This window comes from Phragmites australis, chromosome 22 (genome assembly GCF_958298935.1).
Source record: "Phragmites australis chromosome 22, lpPhrAust1.1, whole genome shotgun sequence".
NCBI classification, from domain to species: domain Eukaryota; kingdom Viridiplantae; phylum Streptophyta; class Magnoliopsida; order Poales; family Poaceae; genus Phragmites; species Phragmites australis.
Window position 1 is genome coordinate 7,948,385 of NC_084942.1, and position 13,173 is coordinate 7,961,557.

The window sequence follows — 13,173 nt, forward strand, 5'->3', positions numbered from 1 at the left end:
ACAACCAACCTAGCATTTCTCTACACTATTGGTTGGTGCCTCCAGGACTTGGATGGCTGTAACCAAGACCAAGATAGATAATGACACTCTATCCTCCTGACCATCAAGATCATAGGACATTGAGTCCTTATCTATCAGCCTGCTTAGCACATAACGGCCAGATCATCTTTCCTATAACACCCTCAAGGATCCCCACTACAAGTGTTAGCTTTCATGAGATACATCAATTGGTGATACTTGGCTAAGCCTAACTCAATCGAGTCTATGGTCAATGCGCTTTGTAAGATGCTAGGTGTTCAACGCATAGGGTTACTAACTTAGCCAAGCGAACACATGTTCCAGTAAGGTATTCCATGGCAAACAAGGAATGCACAACCTCACTAGTACTACTCAAGTTCATGATCTTGTGTTTTATAGTCATTAGTCCAAATTAACTTGGTGTTCTATCTGGTTTTTTTAGATTACAATGGATCATATATACAGGTGATATATGAATAATAGGTTCAAAGAATCACTTCGAAATTATTTGATCAACATGAACAAGAATTGGAACTTGCTTGCAACAGCAAAGCTGGTGGAGTGTTGGAAATCAGAAGAAGTCTGATAATTTGAGGCTAGTTCAATGCCTAAAAAATCAAATCAAATGATCAAATTAGAATGATTCTTACTTAAGGTAATGGTTAACAACTATCGCGTACAAACATAAGGTTCGAAACCTTAACACAGGTACCTGTTGATTGCTCTAAATGGCTCCCTTACTCTAGTAGAGGTTATGGTTACATTTGGCCAGTTGAAAAAAATATCTGAATAAATCATATTGAATTATCTAATATCTAGAATTTCATTAATATCAGACAAGGGTTACATGAGTTGTTAATCAATTTTATTAAATTTCTAGAAGAAATATATTATGGGAAAAACTAACTTGGGCTGTACAATTGGCCCAAAACCCAGATAAGCTTGGTCCTAGCCTAGGCCTAGCCCAACACTTGCCCAACCCTAACTTTGCTTAACTCATCCCATAGGGCCTAGGTTGCCTGGCTAGCCTTGCCTTTACCTCCCCCACTTGGACACTCAAACTGACCGAGCTTTGTGAGTCAGCCATGACAAACTCCTTTCTTTCTTTCCTCTTCATCGTCCTCACTCCTCTCAGCTACTCTGCGAAATGGCCTATTTAGCCTTGCCATCGGTAATCATGCAACCTCCTTCTCTACGGTCTGGCTATGGCATTGCAGCCTCCTCCTTGACCAAATCCTCTATGTCACATCCCTATCCATGGATGCCTTGGCAAATTGGAGAGCTATGGTTTAATCATAACCCACCCAAATTGGCCATCCATGGCGAGCTTGTAGCCCAAATTGGCCATCCATGGCGAGCTTGTAGGCTCGCCGTCACGATGGCCACCTCCTCTGACTCCTCCGATGCCTTCTCCTCTATCCTTTTCACAATGACTCGACTGATTAGGGAGCTAGCCCTAGTTCAGCCCACTCACAGGCCATGTTGGCCCTCGACGGTGTCACCATTACTCTCATCCTCTTAGAATTCTTTGGCACTGGCTTGCTCTACTCCAAGCTGGTTCTCCTCCCCTTGGCTCAAGGTGGGGTCTACCTTAGGGCCTGACCGTCACACCTATTGGCGGATGCCGCTACTAGCGACTGTATGCAGCTCACTAGTGAATGTTAGATGGCATTTGGCTTTACCCTTTGATACTCCAGCCATCGTGGTCTTTGGAGCTTGGATCCCCTATAGTTTGCCCTTCTCTCACTCTAATCAGCCTAATCACTATGTTGAACCCATGATTTTTGCCCTTATTAGCACTGAATGGCTAAATGATGCATGCTCCTAGATCCACAATGCATTTGTTCACTGCTATCAAACGCTGGGAGGATGAGGCTGTTCCCATGGTTGCTTCCACCGTGTGGATGCTTGGTGTCGATTTTGGCCTTGTAGACTATGTGTTCTTCACTGATACGAAGAGCACCTCCATAGACCCAGTTTTTGCTATTAATCATGTTCTACAATCTATTCTTCCAAATAAAAATTTCTCTGTTGATGTTCTTCACAATGAAGACATTTTAATGAATTGCAAGACTGGATTGAACAGTCACTTCTTACTTAACCATGGCTAGCGATTTGGGGGCAATGCAATTTGGTTCTGGCACATGACCGAGTTAGTCAAAATGGAGACTAATCCAGATGATAGAGAAATGATGCTTGGTCTGACATTATGGTGAAACGCAGGCTGCTGAGATGATGTCAATCATTTCATCCTTCTAAAATACGCCTTGGAGACACTTTAAACGTAGGGGTTTGAAAAAAAGTCTATCATGACTCTTACTACTCACATATGATTTTTCAAGAAATCCGTTTGTGACTCGTACTACTCACACATAGTTTAATAGAAAATTCGTCTATGTGTAGCTTCGTTACAATAGAAACACTTTTGCAGCTATAACCATCTATAATAAGTCTTAAAATCCGTATATGATAACTCGTTTTGAGATAATGCTAATTCACACTAAGCATGTCCTTTGCAACACTTATTAGTTGGAATATCAATGCATGATTGCAATAAGCGGTGATATTACTGACCCTCATTAAAGGTCCATGACAGGAACCCCTCGCAGTTGTAGAGTATCGTGTTCATGTTGATTTGACATATGAGTGAACTATTGAACAGAAATGTATAAGGTGTTTTGTCTTCTCCATACTAAATTGTGAGTTCGTAATAAACAGAGGGAAAAAAATAAAGAGAGAAGAGATAAAAGGTGAAGAAGTCCTTTGTAACAAAGGATTTTTGGGAGGAATTTTTTATGATTTGAATCCTATATGAATTTTTCGTAAATGGCCCTTTGGAATAAAGGATTGAGTATGGTAGAATCCTATGAAATTCTAATTGAATGCTTCAGTCCATAGGATTTTTTGAGGATTTGTGACATGACTTCCATCCTCATGTAAAGTTTCATCTGTGTCTTTATCTCTCCTCAAATTCCTATATTTTTATTGTTCTCCATAGAAACGGTCATTTTTATAGTTTTCGTGTGTTTTCTATTCTAAAGGATTAAAGAAGCTAGACAACTTCGATCATTTGTTTTTCCTATTCATGTTTTTTTGACAATTATGTGTTCCAAAGGAGGTCGAAATGTCCTGGCCTAAAGCTAGGGCTGTCCAGATGTAGAGCAAACTGACCTAATGCCCCAAAAGAAAAAAAATGAAAAATAAATTAAGGCTGCTGGGTTTCTCAACTTTCGAAATATGAACTATGTTCTCCTTATTAAGATTTAAGTATGAACTATGTTTACTACAAAGGGTTTCTTATCAATCTTCTTTCAACTAAGACACATGTTGTCTACAAGAGTTCCGTCGTTCCGTCCATCTAAGGGAGTGTATACAATTGAACCAACTGAAATGTTTCTATTTAAATTACGCCAACTGTATAAAATTGAGTCAGCTGAAATTTTTCTATTTAAATTACACCAACCAGGACTCAAGCTCGACTCATTTGGTTTTTTTACCCTATTAAATTGTATGCACCGACTAGTTAATCATAAGAGACTAAGTTGAAAGGGAAAAGTACATAATTCACTTATACTTTAACGCATATATACAAGTTTCTCGTCAACCACCTTAATAACGAATTTGAGGAACTAATAGACACTATTTTATTCCAACGATTCTTCGAAAGAATTCCTAGAGTTTCAGAGAGGGTTGTACAGCACCCATTTGACGTGATCAAGCAACACTTCTTCAACAGGTCCATTTGCAAGTTGAAGCAGGTAATAGATATGACATGAATTTGCACTATTTCTTCTTTATCTACCGAGCTATTTATGCGTAACAATATGTATTCACCAAAGTGTTTATTCATTCCCTTGTAGAACCACATGGACAAGCCATTGAGCAACACTGGGGTAGAGATAGAGACTTACCATTACACATGATGATTATCACAACTTAAATGATCCATTCACGTTCCAACAGTGGCATGCATGTCTTCTTCCTCACGTTGTGGACATGCTAATAGAGAAGGTATTAATACGTAGGTCTACTGAAATGGTGGTCGCTACCAGCGCAGTATATAAGTTCCTCCTGTACTTGCACCGACCGGCGGCGTGACGGATCATGGACCAAATCTGCAGCAGTAGCTCAACACACACCCAAGTCATTGTCAGTATTATCCATACCGACACCGAGAATCAACAATTAATCTCACATAGTGTATATTTCATCCGTTTCATAATACAAGTAAGGCTCATCATGTACCTAAGAAGTTATCATTAGACTAGTTTAAGTCTACAACTACGACCCAACCACTCTTGTAGCTCTAAAAGATACAGAGTGACATAGTGCATGCAATAACTACACTATTGATTTCTCATTATTGTGAAACAACTCATCAAAAGAAAACTGACTTATATTGTAAAAGCGAAATAGTAGTCGTATTCCGCTCACTGTGCAAATATTTTGAAGAGTACTCACTGTACAAATCTGAGAATGCGAACTCACTGCTTAAGCCATCTGGCATTATGGCTGCCTTCCCAGCAGATGGTAAGCAAGCTTTGTAAACGCCCAATATTTCTTTTTAGACTAAAAGAAACCATCTTAAATTCCACAATGATTAAAAACTCCATTATCTTAGCATAAAAGTGAGCTATCTCTTGATAAATTTTGAACCATTAATGTTGCATACCTAGAAAATGAGCAGAAGTTCTCGATCAAATTCAATGGCAAGTGAAGGACCGAGCAAGGCAAATAGAGGGGGTGAAAAGGAGTCTCACTAATTTTTTTTTTTTTTTTTTTGACAATGGGGATGAGCTGTTCCCCAGGCTTTAATTTTTCTATGTAAGGGGATATCTAAAACTAGCTGGCTAGGATCACTTTGAAACTGATTTCTGAAAGACCCGAGTTCGAGCCACTACTAAAAAATAGGTCAATAATGCCGGTTCGAAAACCTCATCAGTGCCGGTTTTGAAACCCACACTGTGTAAACGGAACTGATGAGGATGGACTAGCAGTGCTGGACTTACAACAAACATTGATGAGGTTTTCCAGAAAACAAAAAAAAGGAAAAAGGTCAGGCAAACGAGCCAGCTTGATGCATTGAGCCGGGACCGCTACCGGTCCCACATGATGGAGCTCATCATCACTGTTGGGCCCTCACCGCTACTGATCCGGTGCCTCCGCTCGTCGAGGATGCCACCGTCGCAGATACCGCCAAAAAAAGAGCATCGAGCCCAGCTCCATGCATTGAGCTGGAGCTGTGCCGTCACCGCATCGCGCTCACCATTGTCGCCACGTGCTCGAGGCTGTTGACCCCATGCACTCATGGCCACCATCACCGACACCGCGGCTCTTGCCTCCTCGACGCGTATCTGGCCACCATGCTCGCCGCCGCCGTTGCCACGTTCTCGAGGCTGCCGGTCCCAAGCGCTCAAGGCCACCAACGTCACGTGCGGCCACTGTCACCGACGCCATGGCTCCCGCCTCCCCGACGCGTCGCCGTCAAGCTCACCACTGTCAGGCTTGTGTTGCAATTAACCTGGACACAATCCACAACAGGAACCAATCATCCAACTCATAGATACATGCACACAATTACCAAAAAAACTATGGCAGCTGCTGCGCCCATCGCCGAACTACGGCTAGGTTGGCGCCATGGGGGGGATCTTGGGCGGTAGCTGCGCCATGGGAGGATCTTGGATGAATCATTGGCTAGTCGTCTGTAACACCAATGGTCACCACTGATCTGCCCCTCTGACCCCGTCTCCACCGCATGTTCTCCCTCTTTGACTAGGATGAGGGAGAGAGAGGAGGAGGAGGCGGAGGACGGTAGCAGCCAGAACTCGGTCGAGATCCCAAACATGGAGAGAGAGAAAGAGAGTGGATGGGAAGAGCTAAGGTGGAGAGAGAGAGTGGAGTGGTGGAGCTGGTGGCTCATAGAAAATATCGATGTGCGGACGTGAGCCTAAATCCGATCGAAGTAAAATTTCAGGCCTGATCAATGTATCACTGCCAGTTTGTGCTACAACCGGCATTGATATGTCGGTATCAGTGTCGATTCGTGCTACAAAACAGCACTTATTTATTAGTGCCAGTTTGTAACACGAACCAACACTGATAACGACTATTAGTGCTAGTTCTTAACGGCTCCATCACGGTTCAGGTGTGAGAGATTAAGAACCGGTAGTGATACATTTTTACTGTTGGTTTTTGTACAATCTACACTAATGAACCGCTATTTATGACAGATTCTATAGTAGTGAGCCCAGGTGGATAGACTCCTCAATGGGAGGCTCTACCAACGCTCAATTCTCCACACCACATTTTTGTATGGCCTAGTCTTTCCTAATTATCACTCAATGCACCCTCTCTTGTAACTTCGACAACATCATGTAGTTTGTTCAGAACTACTAAGGCCAAGTTTGTTTCCACTTTTGCTTTTAGATTTTGGTAGCCAAAAACAAAACAAAAGCCAAAATAAATGCCTCGTTTTTTTAAAAACTACTAAGGCCATGTTTGTTTTCACTTTTGCTTTTGGATTTTGGTAGCAAAAAAAGCCAAAAGCTAAAATAAATGGCTCGATTTTGCAATCCACAATTCTGAGGCCGAATTGTGCCATAATACACAATCCGGTTCCACCCAACTTCTATTAAATTGTGTGGGATGGGCAAACAAACCTAGACATCAAAGTTGATGGAAATTACCTGCAATTGCCACTGAACCACACCTACTGATCCCTTCCCCTTCTGCGCCCCCACACGATAGCTCCCCGACTCCTTGAAAGTGCATATAAGCCCCTTGTGGATTTTGGCTAATTGATGACAAACGATTAAGGGACTAATGGGTTTATCAAGTGTATGAACAGGTTTTAGTCACGTTGAAAAAGGTTAGAAGAAGTCAATGTCTCTCAAAAGGAAAAGAGAAGCGACATGAAGAAATTCATAGAGTTCAACTCAGTTTTATTTTGAATTTGAGTTTTAGGAGTGTCTCAGTGCTCAAAGTATTTTGTGAAAACCATTTTTGAGAGACACCATCACTCACAAAAACCGGGAAAATAGGGCAGAGTTGTCTGGTTTCGGAGTCTCCGGGTTGGTCCGGAAACTTTGGACTCTGTTAGGTGTTCCGGAGTCTCCGAGTGATACTCTAAGAAGAGCTCTCAGTTTTGCTTTATTTTTAAGCCCGGATCTCCGAGTTAGTCCGGATACTCTGGATGCTGTTAAGTCCCGGAGTCTCCGATTGAGACTTTGAGAAAGGCTCTCATTTAGCCAAAGTCTTTTTTTAACTGGAGTCTCCGAGTTAGTCCGGAGTCTCCGAGTCCTAATGCTTCCGGATCTTCCGGGCATCCTCCGAACTAGTGTTTTGAGTTCTTTCCAAGCTGTGATTTGCAATCTTTTTCTCTTGAAGCTTTGTGCTTCTAGATGGCAAGAGGTCACCCGTAGAGCACCCAATCGTTGTAGAGTGCCACGGGGAGTTTGTATCGCCCATCAATTGAGTAAGAACCCTAGCTCGATCTTTGTTGTCGCTTGGGTGAGGATAGGGTTGAAAAAGACCCGGCTCTTGGTGAGCTCCTCAACGGAAACGTAGGCACTTCTTTGTGAGGTGGCCGAACGTCGGAATCAAATCTTCTCTCCATTTAATTTGTTGCAAGTTATTCATTTAAATTGTTATTTAAGGATTTGCCTCAATATTGTTGCTTGCGAGTATTTGAGTGCAGGATATTGTTGAGAAGAACATATCCATCTTAGAGATACAGTGGTAGCTCGTAGGCTTTAGTAGATTTACTTAAACTTATTTTGATTTTGAGTTCCTGTATAGTCTAGATAATCTGGGTGAACTCGGATACTCCAGAACCCGGAGTATCCTGATTAAGCCAGAGTCTCCGGACATTGTCTAATCTGCTTCTGAGTTTTAAATTTTAGAAATGACTATTCACCCCCCTCTAGTCGACATCAAGGACTTTCACTCCTTCGCTCCCTCTCTCTCAGGAAACCCTACCGCCGCCCTCCCTCTCAGGCGCGCCTCCCTGCCCGCCCGGCATGCTCCCTGCCCACCCGGCATGCTCGCCCTAGCTCTACACGCTCTGCCCCGACCGGCGGGCCTCCGGCAACGACTTCTCTCGTGGGAAGGTGAGTTACTCTTCCTCCTCCCCTCCCCCTCCACCTCTAGTCCCCCTCCTAGATTTCATCTTGCCGTGGGAATTTTGTGGGTGTCTTGATCTATTTCTCCCCGCCGCCTCGGCTTGAGATGTGGCCGATAGTTTCACCATTGATCGGACCGCCGTGTGGGTGTATTTGTCCGGCCAGCGTGCTATTGTTTTCGGCTAGCGCGTCATGCATGTTGTTCTATTCCCAGCCTTGCATGCGTTCTACGAGTTGCCGTGTTGTGTTTCGGCCGAGGTACGCCACCATCATGCCGCCATGTGTGCTGTCCAACGTGTGGAGTCCTGCTGCTATTCTGGTGTCGTTGGCATGTGTGTGGTGCTGCAGTTTTGACGCCCAGCCGACGTATGTGCCGTTGTCCTGATCGCCGCTATGGTGTTGCCGATGCGTGCTGCTATTGCTGGCCTATCGTATTGCCGGTCAAATGGGTATCTCTTGTTGTCAGAAGGTTCAACCCGGCTATGTGTTTTGTGCTCCTGTCCACCGCCTATTGCTTAACTTATCACCAAATGCTTGATAGTATGATATGGTTGCTGGTTGGAGAGGTTGTATGCCCTCTTGCTACCTCCCTTTGGCTGGTTGTAGCATGGTTGTTGGCTTTCTATTGTTGGTCATGTTTTAGGATGATTTTAGCAAGATGTTGTCTTGCTGCTCATCCCTGTTGCCCTCCTTGCTATTGCTGCTCCCACAATTATGAGCTTGTTCCTTTAATTTGACAATGCAACTTTAGATCTTGATAGGGTTTTAGTTCCTTTTCAGCTGTCATTAAATAGTTACAGTTTGTTTACTAATTACATAATACCTGTTAATTGTTGCATCCTTACTAGTTACATAATTGTTTGTGACAAATAGATGGAGGATTTTGTTTGGGATAAGGCAAATTGGGATTCCTATCACACCAGGGCCTTTTGTGAAATTTATGTGTAAGAAATAGAGGATGGGAATACCTCTCTTGGTGTACTGTCTAACAAAGCATACAAGAACTTGCATGATAAGTTCTTCGCTAGGACAGGGAAGCATCACTCAAAAACACAATTTAAAAACCGATGGAATACGTTGAAGGGATTGTATACTTTCTCTGCAATGTGATCAAGTGATCATTTGGTGTTTTGAAGATGTAGTGAATAATATTATTGGATTTTCCAAGTTATCGTATGGTTAAGCAAACAAAAATAATAATTTCATGTATGGCTCTTCATAACTTCTTTGAGATAGTGCTATTAGTGATCAAGACTTTGCGATGTGTGATCAAAATGAAAACTACATTCCAACAGTCGAAGGTCTCCATCTCATGGAAGTGGTGGCAATGGATTACGAGATGATGATGGACACATGAATACCTTTCATAATAATCTTTTTGATGCTTTGTTTGCTATGAGAAACTAGATTGTTCATACAAGGATATGAATGATGCTTTGTATGATTGATGTATCAGTTGCTACTTGATGGTTTAAAAACAATGCAGTATGAATTATGTTTTATTTGTTATTTATCCTACAAATTCGTATTTCTAAAATAGCTACAAAGGAATAAACAGGAGAAATATGTACTACAAAAGCTAAGGGCATTATAGACATTGCAAAACATAATCTATCATCCAACCCTCTCATAATCTAGGTAGCCAAATAGCCCCCGACTTTTGATCCTTCAAATTTTCACAATCTAGAATCCAAAAACTAATTTTCATGATTCAAAGCCGAAACAAACATGTCTAACTCTAGAAACCAAGCAAGAGACTCTTGATACAAAGCTAGGGACTCCTTGATACAAAGCTGAAGCAAGGATGTAAGAGAAACAAACAAAATTGGACACACTGAGCTCCAGTAGTCTGACCATAAAAGCCTATCAATCTAACCACTAGCACCTGGCAGTCGGACCATGAGTTGGTCTGGTCCAACAATGAGGGAATTGCGAGATTTAAAATTCTAACGCCTTGACAATTTGATAGTGTATTGGTAGTCTGACCACTACCTTAGTCGGTATGATTCTTGTTATGGCAGTTTGATTCCTAACCACATAGAAAACATAAAAAAACTCCTAGGCCAATAAGATTCAAAAGGTGAAATCCAATCAAACTACCTCCAAATTCAATGAAATTTGAATAAGAGGTACATCTAGACATGGAGAATCACCGTAAAATAAACCCATCCCAAAACATCAATAAATCATCATAAATTTCATGACTTTTGGTGAAACCGATGTAAAGGATGAACAAATGCAAGAACTCCAAATTTATGGTGCTCGTGAGATGGATTGATACAAGATCATTCAAGAGGTGTTCTCACATGTCCTAGCACCTTGGACAAAAACTCATCCAAAATCTTAGGACAAGGAGAAAGACAAAAATCACCAAAAAGAGGCCAAAACCGGGCAACAACTAGCAAATCTCTCATCAAGATCCAAACTTATGAAGATGGATAGATAGATTTGAGCATAGAGAAGATAGACCACCTCATACCCCACCAAAGTCACAAGACATCAAAGAACCATACACTACCACAGAAAGGGTCATCCGCACCCCCTCTTCACTATCGGTTCAAAAAATAACCAGCAATGATAATATATCATTACCGGTTCTTAAGCTCCAGGCGTGCAAAAAGTTGTGCCAATTATCATTGTCGACAGTGATGTTCAAATTATCACTGATGGTTCTTAAAAAGACGTGTATAAAAAGGCATGCCTTTATTAACCGGCAGTGATAATATTTATTTCAACGGGATCATATTCCAAACTTGCAATGATAAATATTTATCACTGTCAGTTCTTAAAAAGACATGCATAAAATATATGCCTTTAATCACTGCCGATTCATGTTCTGAACCGGCAATGATAATATTAATCTCTCCTGGTTCGTATACCCAACCGACAGTGAAAATTATCCGATAAATTGAACATGTCTCCCTCAGCCGCACCCATCTCATTTCGCTCTCCCTGAAGTCGCTCCCAAGGGGTAATGGCGGTCGAAGTGGAGCAGTTATCACCGGCCATCTCCACTGCGTCCATCTCTACCCCTCATGCCCAGCTTTAACAGCACTCACACGAGCTCCTCGCTGTAGCCACTATTCACCGAGCTCAACGTCCGTCGTGCCCGTTGTCTCCCGAGCCAACATGCCACCTCACGCCTTCCCAGTCTCCTCATTCCTCTCCTTGCGGTCTCCTCTCACCGTCTCCTCATCTCCTCTCACCGTCCTCCGAGCAAGTAGCCACCTCGCGTACGTACGCCGTCTCTTGAGCCAATGCATGGTCACATGCATTCCGCATCTCCTCATTTCCTCTCTCCACATCTCCACTGCGTGCGTGAATGTTGTGTGAAGATGGTTGTGGCAATAGATAGGTCTAAAGGAATGTAAAAAGGGACATTCGCTTCAGACTAAATTTGAGTATTAAAGATTGTGCCTTTTTCCATTCATGTAGACTTACTATTGTCACTCTCTCGGATACTAAATTCAGTCGGCTAGCATGCAAGATGTATAAGGATGGCGCAGAACTGCTCTATCAAGATCTCTTTGGCATGGAACGTCTGAAGAGCTCCTGGTATAGCAGCTTTGCAACATCCGTTTCTATTTTTTGATTTAGGTATAAAATACTCTACCACAAATATTTTGGCATAGGGTTTCTGTCTTAGGTTTGACATCAAATTTAAGATAGATCCTCATGTTGAAGAGTTTGCAATAGCGTATTTTTGCACATCTGAAAGAACTATCACTATCGGTTCATGTCTTGAACCAGTAGTGATACTTAATATCACTGTCGGTTCATAAGTTGGCAGTGATAATCATGGGTTCAAAACCCGATAATGATGTCTATTTTGAATCACCAGTGATGATATTTTCTGTAATAGTTATAAGAAAAGGGACGCAAAAAGGAAAGAAATCAACGCATGCGCATAGTAATAAACAAGCAATACAAGGAGGCAATTGGATGGAAGAATTTAGCAATGTACTGCATTTGGATAGTTGTTTATAGCCACTCCTTGGCACACTCCAAACCTAGGATGAAAATAAGCTCATCTAAAAAAATTCATCTCATCTCTCTCTTCTTCCTCTCCAATCTCAAACCCTAACTCCACACCACGAAATGGAGGCCTTAAAGAGGAAGCACAACCATAAAATGCTCACCTACCATGAGTTGATTTCTTACCTTCTTGACTTCCCACTTACTTCCACCCGAAATAAGTCTTTTTGATCTTGATGTGTATCACCTCGTCCCACAATCCTCCATGTCTACAAGTCACTCCCGCTTTCACTCCTACAAACAGCCTCATCACTTGCACATGCCCTGATTGTCTTTCATTTCTTCAACTCATCATCTTGATCAACTATACGGTGCTTCTTGACCTCTCCATATCTATTGTATGGATATCACCCATGACTTCAACCGGCATCACGATTGTCCAGTCCTAAGCATCCCCTCTTAATCCCAATCCTCCTCGCCATTGATGTTGTCATGTTAACTCTATTGACCTACACATCAAGAGACAATAAAACACATTTCTCCCGTTCCACATTATAACATCATCATCTTTCATTAATTCTGGTTAGTCACATAACCATCTACATTCATTACATGTGCCAACATGTCCCTACATGCATCATATCATTCCATACAAATTATTCATAACAATAACTATACATGCCCATACAATCTCAAAATCTTACATTTCAACTCAAACACCAAAACTACACAAAGTCACTCATCACAAATGCTAAGTCACATCTCAACTTGGCTTTTCAGCAAGATTACACTCCGAGTTCAAGAAGCCATGGCCCAACAAGAGAAGCCGACCCGGCAGGTCGACGACACCACTGAATGCTTTGCTGGCTGCGAAGCTTCCTCGTCAGAGAACCCACATGCGTCGTCTCGCGTCACTTTAAGGTCAAGCACGTACCTCTCCGTCCGTCCGTCTATCCATCCATCCATCCATTGCCCGGAATGGAACCGGCCCAGTTCTCCAACAACATAGGCAGGCTCTTTCAATTGTGCAGCAAACACATTAGTACTCCACATCACACAC